Below are 6,283 nucleotides of genomic sequence, written 5' to 3'. Positions count from 1 at the left end.
AACCCATGTTGGATATATGGTTATAGAGATTTCATGAGTATTTGGCAGTGCAGCAGTGGGTAGTTCTTCCTCACTGACGCTGAGGAACCCACAGCTGGGAGGGTCATCTGACCTTAATTCCTTGCTCCAGCTGGGATGGGGGGGGGCGGACTTCTAGATGTGGGAGGGGATGTCCCAAGCAAAGCATTCATTTGCCAATTAGTGATTGCCAAATCCTTGACACCTGACATGCACATATTTAAATAGACTGGGTGTATACCTGACACCTGCCTGTGATCCTATCTTCATACTATGCTGGACACACCACACATAGGGTAAGGATGCACTTTCAAATCCTGCACAAAGTTATCCTTCCTATGCCTACTAAATCTAATCAATAATAATATTTCCCCTCCAGATACGCTTTTTCTTGCTCTCTGGAGATCGCTTCCATACTCATATTCTAAACATTTAATAAGGTATTTTTTACTATCCTTTACATTGTTTTTTTTTTTAACACTATTCACCCCATTGGCACTAATCCCAATATTCTTACTACTATTTTATCACATTATATACAACTATTCTCACATGAATTTAATTATTTTAGCACATGCTTACTCACACCCATCATTACACACTATTATTATTTATTTATTTATTTTTTATTCAACTAATTAACTATATATATGTATTATATTATACTAATTATATATTTTTCACTATTTAATTATAATTATCATATATATTGGCACCTCAACCCACTATTAGCCCTATATTGTAATCTTTATCGCCCTGTTACACATATAATTCTCTTTGAATTCACAATTCTATATAATTTTGATATTGTTATTAATCTTAACTCATGATATCATATAACATTTAAAATATCCTGTGCATATTTATATTAATTTAAAATTCCTATGACATATCACAGTCCCATTTTATATATGCATCATTGTAATGAGCATAATGTGCATGTCTAGCGCCATCTACTTGTACAACAAGTCAATCAATCTTTATACTTTAAACATATAGTTTTTGGTATTAAAACTACTTTATATTTAAATTTTTTAATAGGCATCACTCTGGCAATTGCTTTGCTGGGCTCCCCCTCCACCTGTCCGGCCCGCACTCTCTAACTGGACTTTTGGATTTTTTCCCAGTTATACTGTGGGTCCCTGCAGGCCACTCTTGTGGGGCATCGTTGAGGCCTTTTTGGGGGTGCTAACCACCCGTATGGAGAAAAGTAACTAGGGATCCTCAGGATTATAACCTTACTCTGGTCCAAATAGAACTGAGAAACACAATCTGTGAGTTGATAACTATATACTTTAAATTTATTTTTCACCTAAATTGTACTATGTATCTATGTATTTTATTACCATATATTTACTCTCTGTTATAGTTTGCATCATATACCCTTTCCTCCGAAGAAGACCCATATGTGGGGGTCGAAACGCGTCAGGAACAACTTGACCTGAAGATCAGCCATTCATGTTGATCAGTGTCATGTAATTTTGGTGCTATATTCTCATATGTATGTGTCCTCAGCATAAACTGTACCAGAGTTCATTATTTTACGACTTTGTACTTATTAAATACATTTTTTTTTTTACTTTTTTTACAACAAATTGGTACGTCTTTGTAATTGTTTATATAATTTTTGCTGCCTAAAAACCCCACTGGGGAACCCTTCCTTTTTTTAAATGATCAACAACATAGCCAGGGTCAGAAGCCAGAGTCTTGTAGCTGTAACTAGAACACAGGAATACAGGAACCTTTGGCAATGACAGAATAGAACAATGAACTGACAAATCCCTCAGAGTGAGGCAGTGTTTTATCCCCTAGTTGATTGGGTAACCTGTCTCAGCTGAACCAGGAGAGAGAGGTGCAGATTGACAGGACATCCAGAGAAGGGCGATCAGCACATCATTCAGAACCAGGCTTAGATGTAAAGCAGGCAGAATACCAAACTGAGTGAGTGGCTCAGAGGCAAAGAACAGAGAAGTCCCGGGTTCAATGCCACCCAGAGCCACTTGGGGATTGACCACACCTGGCCGCCTGCACGGTAGGAACCGTGACACCAGGCTTCGATGGCTCAGAACTGTAAAGCTGCAACTTGGTCTTCAGTCCATACATTCACCAAATTCTATCAAATAGATGTAAGAGGATATGAGGATTCTGCCTTTGGGCGTAGTGTACTGCAGCAGTCTAGGGCTTCTTGTCCGTTTACAGCCGGCTCGGATCTGGGTCTCCCCCCCCCCCCCCCTCTTCATGTTGAGCATTGCTCTGGGATGTCCCATTATGTAATGATTTAAGGCTCTGTGTCCTGTGGTGTACGATAAAGAAAATACAATTTTCTCTTCCGTTCATGGACGGAAACGGCAGCAATTGACCTTAGGGTTATCTACCTTCCTTTTAGGAGATGACTAGGCAGAAAAAACAGCACTTCAAGTGTTAAAACACTTCTCACTATAGCACCTCCCAGGGGGCGGGTCCCCGGGTACATCCCTCTCTCTGCCTCATGCAGCCCCAGTTTTTTTTTCTGCCTAGCGTGAGGAGAAGACATGGCTCCTCTGGGCCCATGTGCTCTGGAGTTTTTTGCGATTTATTCGCTTTTATTTTATTTGTTCCTGCATTTTTGGATCCTGGGATCTTCAATCAACTGCCAACTGGGTGACAGGCTGGATACTCGATCCTTGTAGTCCCCCCATGTTCGGCCATCGAGCGTGTCCCGTCCTTTAGCTAAGTGCTGGGCCGTCCACGTCATGCCCCAGGGGTGGCCAGTGAGCTATACGCTCCAGGGCACCCATATGACCGGTCTCTATGGCCGAGTCAGTGTGCCGGGCCAACAGCCATGCCGTAACTACTGACGTTGGGTCTGTCTGGAATGCCTCCAGCCGGTGGCGCATTCTGTGTGGCGGCCGTGAGGTGGGGGGGTCCGGCTGGTGGGCTCCGTCCTACCTGGGGCTGCGGCTGCTGTGGGGTGCTGTATGCTTTTTTGTGATGCCGTGTGTGCGGGGGGGGGACCTGCAGGGTCGGGTATGTTCGCCGTGTTTTTTTGCTGCTTATGTCACTGTGGGTTTTGAAAACGTGTTTGGCCGCCATTTTGCCGCATGCTGTTTTTTGCTTGTCGGCGGCCATCTTGGAGGGTTTTTCGGCCTCTAGTGACCAGAAGAACGGCGAGAAAACTCCCAGCACACTTCCTGAGGGACGGCAAAGCATGGGCAGCGTTTCTAGCTTCTCAGCAGCACTGCAGCTTGGTCGGGTGGTGAGTCCTCTGGGGGGTCCCCTGCTCTCTGTTGCGGCCGGGAGGGTGGGCTGTGGGTCTTGCCTTGCAGTACAAGGGTGGCATTTACAGTGGGTCAGCATGGCGTCAGAGCCGGAGGCTTCTACCCCAAGCATGCCAGAGTTAACCCTTAGTGCCTCAGTGAATGCTATGACGGCAGTCCTTGAGGTGTTTGTTGCCAGGATTGAAGCGGCGAGTGGCCAAAAGGGGGGTAAAAAGCACCCCCTCCCTACGCCTTCTTCTGGGGATGTCTCTGACACGGAATCAGGCCCTGCTACTGCGTCTGGCCCTGGTTCCGTTATGTCAGAAGATGCAGGCCTAGCCCACACAGACAGTGAGGATGACTCTGCTTCAGGGTCGGCGCATGATAAGGCGTTTGTTTGAGCTCTTATCACTGCAGTGCGGGATACTCAAAAACTTGAGCATTCAGCAGAGACATCAGAGATGCCGGTGCCTTTTGGGTTCCGCAAGCCGCCCCGCACCGCAAAGGTGTTTCCTTGTGTTCCTTATCTGGACAAATTGTTGTACAAGGAATGGGATCGGCCGCAGAAAGTTTTTGCTGTTCCAAAGTACTTTGCGGTCTGTTATCCGTTAGAGGAGGATTTCCTAAAAAACTGGGTATACGCTTCCCTTGCTCTCAAGGGCCTCTGCCTACGCGGTGGTGCTACGCCGCCTTGTGTGGCTGAAGTGTTGGTCCGACAACGCCACGGCCGTGGCGTACGTCAATCATCAGGGGGGCACTCCAGACGTGGATCTTCTGGCGTCCCGTCTCAATCGGAAGGTGTCACGGTTCATGGCCAGGTCAAGAGACCTGTGGGCGGACGCGTCAGACACGTTGGTGGCGCCATGAGGTCCCTATCGCCTAATCTACGCCTTCCCTCCTCTGAAGCTTCTTCCCCGCCTGCTGCGCAGAGTGGAAGCCGAGGGGATGCCAACAATCCTGACCGCCCCGGATTGGCCACGCCGTCCCTGGTACGCAGACCTGGTGCGTCTGGTGGCAGACGTCCCTTGGCGTCTACCCCTGAGAGAAGATCTTCTGTCGCAGGGTCTTATTTTTCACCCTGCTTTACCGTCGCTGGCTTTAATGGCGTGGCTGTTGAGAGCCAGGTGCTGAAGGACCGAGGTCTGTCGGACTCTGTGATTTCTACCATGCTACGTGCACGGAAGTCTACTTCACGAAAGATTTACCATCATACGTGGAAGGCCTACATCTCTGTGTGAGGAGATGAGCTGGCACCCCCGTACATACGTGATGTCCCGGATTCTGCTGTTCTTACAGCGTGGAGTGGATCAGGCGCTCGCCTTTAGAGTTGAGGGCCAGATTTCAGCCTTGGCTGTTAACTTTCAGTGACCTTTGGCGGCGCACTCCCTGGTGCGTACGTTTGTACAGGGGGTTCAGCATGTGGCCCCTCCTGTGCATCCTCCACTGCCTCCATGGGACTTGGTCCTCTCCGTGCTTCAAGAGTCTCTGTTTGAGGACATTCAAAAGATTCCCTTGTTGACTCTGTCCCAGAAGGTGGTTTTTCTGGTGGCAATTACTTCGGTCAGACGGGTTTCTGAACTGGCGGCCTTGTCTTGCAAGGCTCCTTACTTGGTCATCCACGAGGACAAGGTGGTGCTGCGGCCGCAGCCGTCATTCCTTCCAAAGGTTGTTTCGGCTTTTCACATTGAGGACATTGTTTTGCCATCCTTATGTCCTCGGCCGAAGAAACCGAAGGAGGCCACGTTACATTCCTTGGACATGGTTCGGGCCCTACGAGTGTACTTGTTTGCTACAGCTCTGTTTCAGAGGTCGGATTCACTGTTTGTGTCGGTGACTGGTCCTAAGAAAGGTATGGCGGGCTCGTCGGCCACCATTTCTAGGTGGATCAGACAGGTCATGCTCCAGGCCTATGCCCTAAAGGGGCGAGCGCCTCCCTTTCAGGTTACGGCGCATTCGACCAGGGCAATTGGTGCCTCTTGGGCTTTCCGCCATCAAGCGTCTGTTTTACAGGTGTGTAAGGCAGCGACCTGGTCGTCAGTCCACACCTTCTCAAAGTTTTCGGATGCCTCCTTTGGCCGCAAGGTTTTACAGGCGGCTGTTTAAGGTTGAAGTTCCTCCGTTGGGGAACTCTGGTTTGTTTGGGGTGAAGTTTGGTTTGCTGTGTTTTTCCCACCCCTCAAATTTTTTTGACACTGCTTGGGGACGTCCCTAAGGTCAATTGCTGCTGTGTCCGTCCATGAACGGAAGAGAAAATAGGATTTTTGTACTCACCGTAAAATCCATTTCTCTGAGTTCATGGACGGACACGGCACCCTCCCCTCCTTTGTACTGCTTGTTACGAACTGGGGCTGCATGAGGCAGAGAGAAAGATGTACCCGGGGGATCTGCCCCCTGGTAGGTGCTATACTGAGAAGTGTTTTAACACTTGAAGTGCTGTTTTTTCTGCCTAGTCATCTCCTAAAAGGAAGGTAGATAACCCTAAGGTCAATTGCTGCTGTCTGTCCATGAACTCAGAGAAATGGATTTTACGGTGAGTACAAAAATCCTATTTTTATAACAGCTTACCTGTAAAATGATTTTCTTGGAAGTACACCACGGGACACAGAGGCCCCCCCTTCTTATGGGAACCTTATTGCTTGCTACAAAATACTTCCCTGATGGGAGGGGTTATATGGAGGGGAGCTGTCTTTGGTTGTGCCCGTGTCCAATCACCTCTGGTGACCGTACAACCCATTATGTAATGATTTAAGGCTGTGTCCCGTGGTGTACTCCAAGAAAAGGATTTTACAGGTAAGCTATTATAAAAATCCAATTTTTTTTCTGCCTAGTAGAGGAAAAGGACCTTGTTCCCTTTGCACTCAGGGTCCTGAGGAAATTTTCATTATTTTATAAATTTTTATGATTTTATTTTTAAGAATCTTCAACTGCCGGCTGGGTGACAGGCTGAATATTATAGATCCTTGTAGTCCCCCCCCCCCCCAGTCCGGCCATCGAGTGTGAGCAGGCCTTAGCTACGTGCTGGGTTGGCC

The sequence above is a fragment of the Rana temporaria genome, chromosome 1 (genome assembly GCF_905171775.1).
Source record: "Rana temporaria chromosome 1, aRanTem1.1, whole genome shotgun sequence".
In the NCBI taxonomy this organism is placed as follows: Eukaryota; Metazoa; Chordata; class Amphibia; order Anura; family Ranidae; genus Rana; species Rana temporaria.
Note: the sequence above shows the minus strand (reverse complement) of the source record.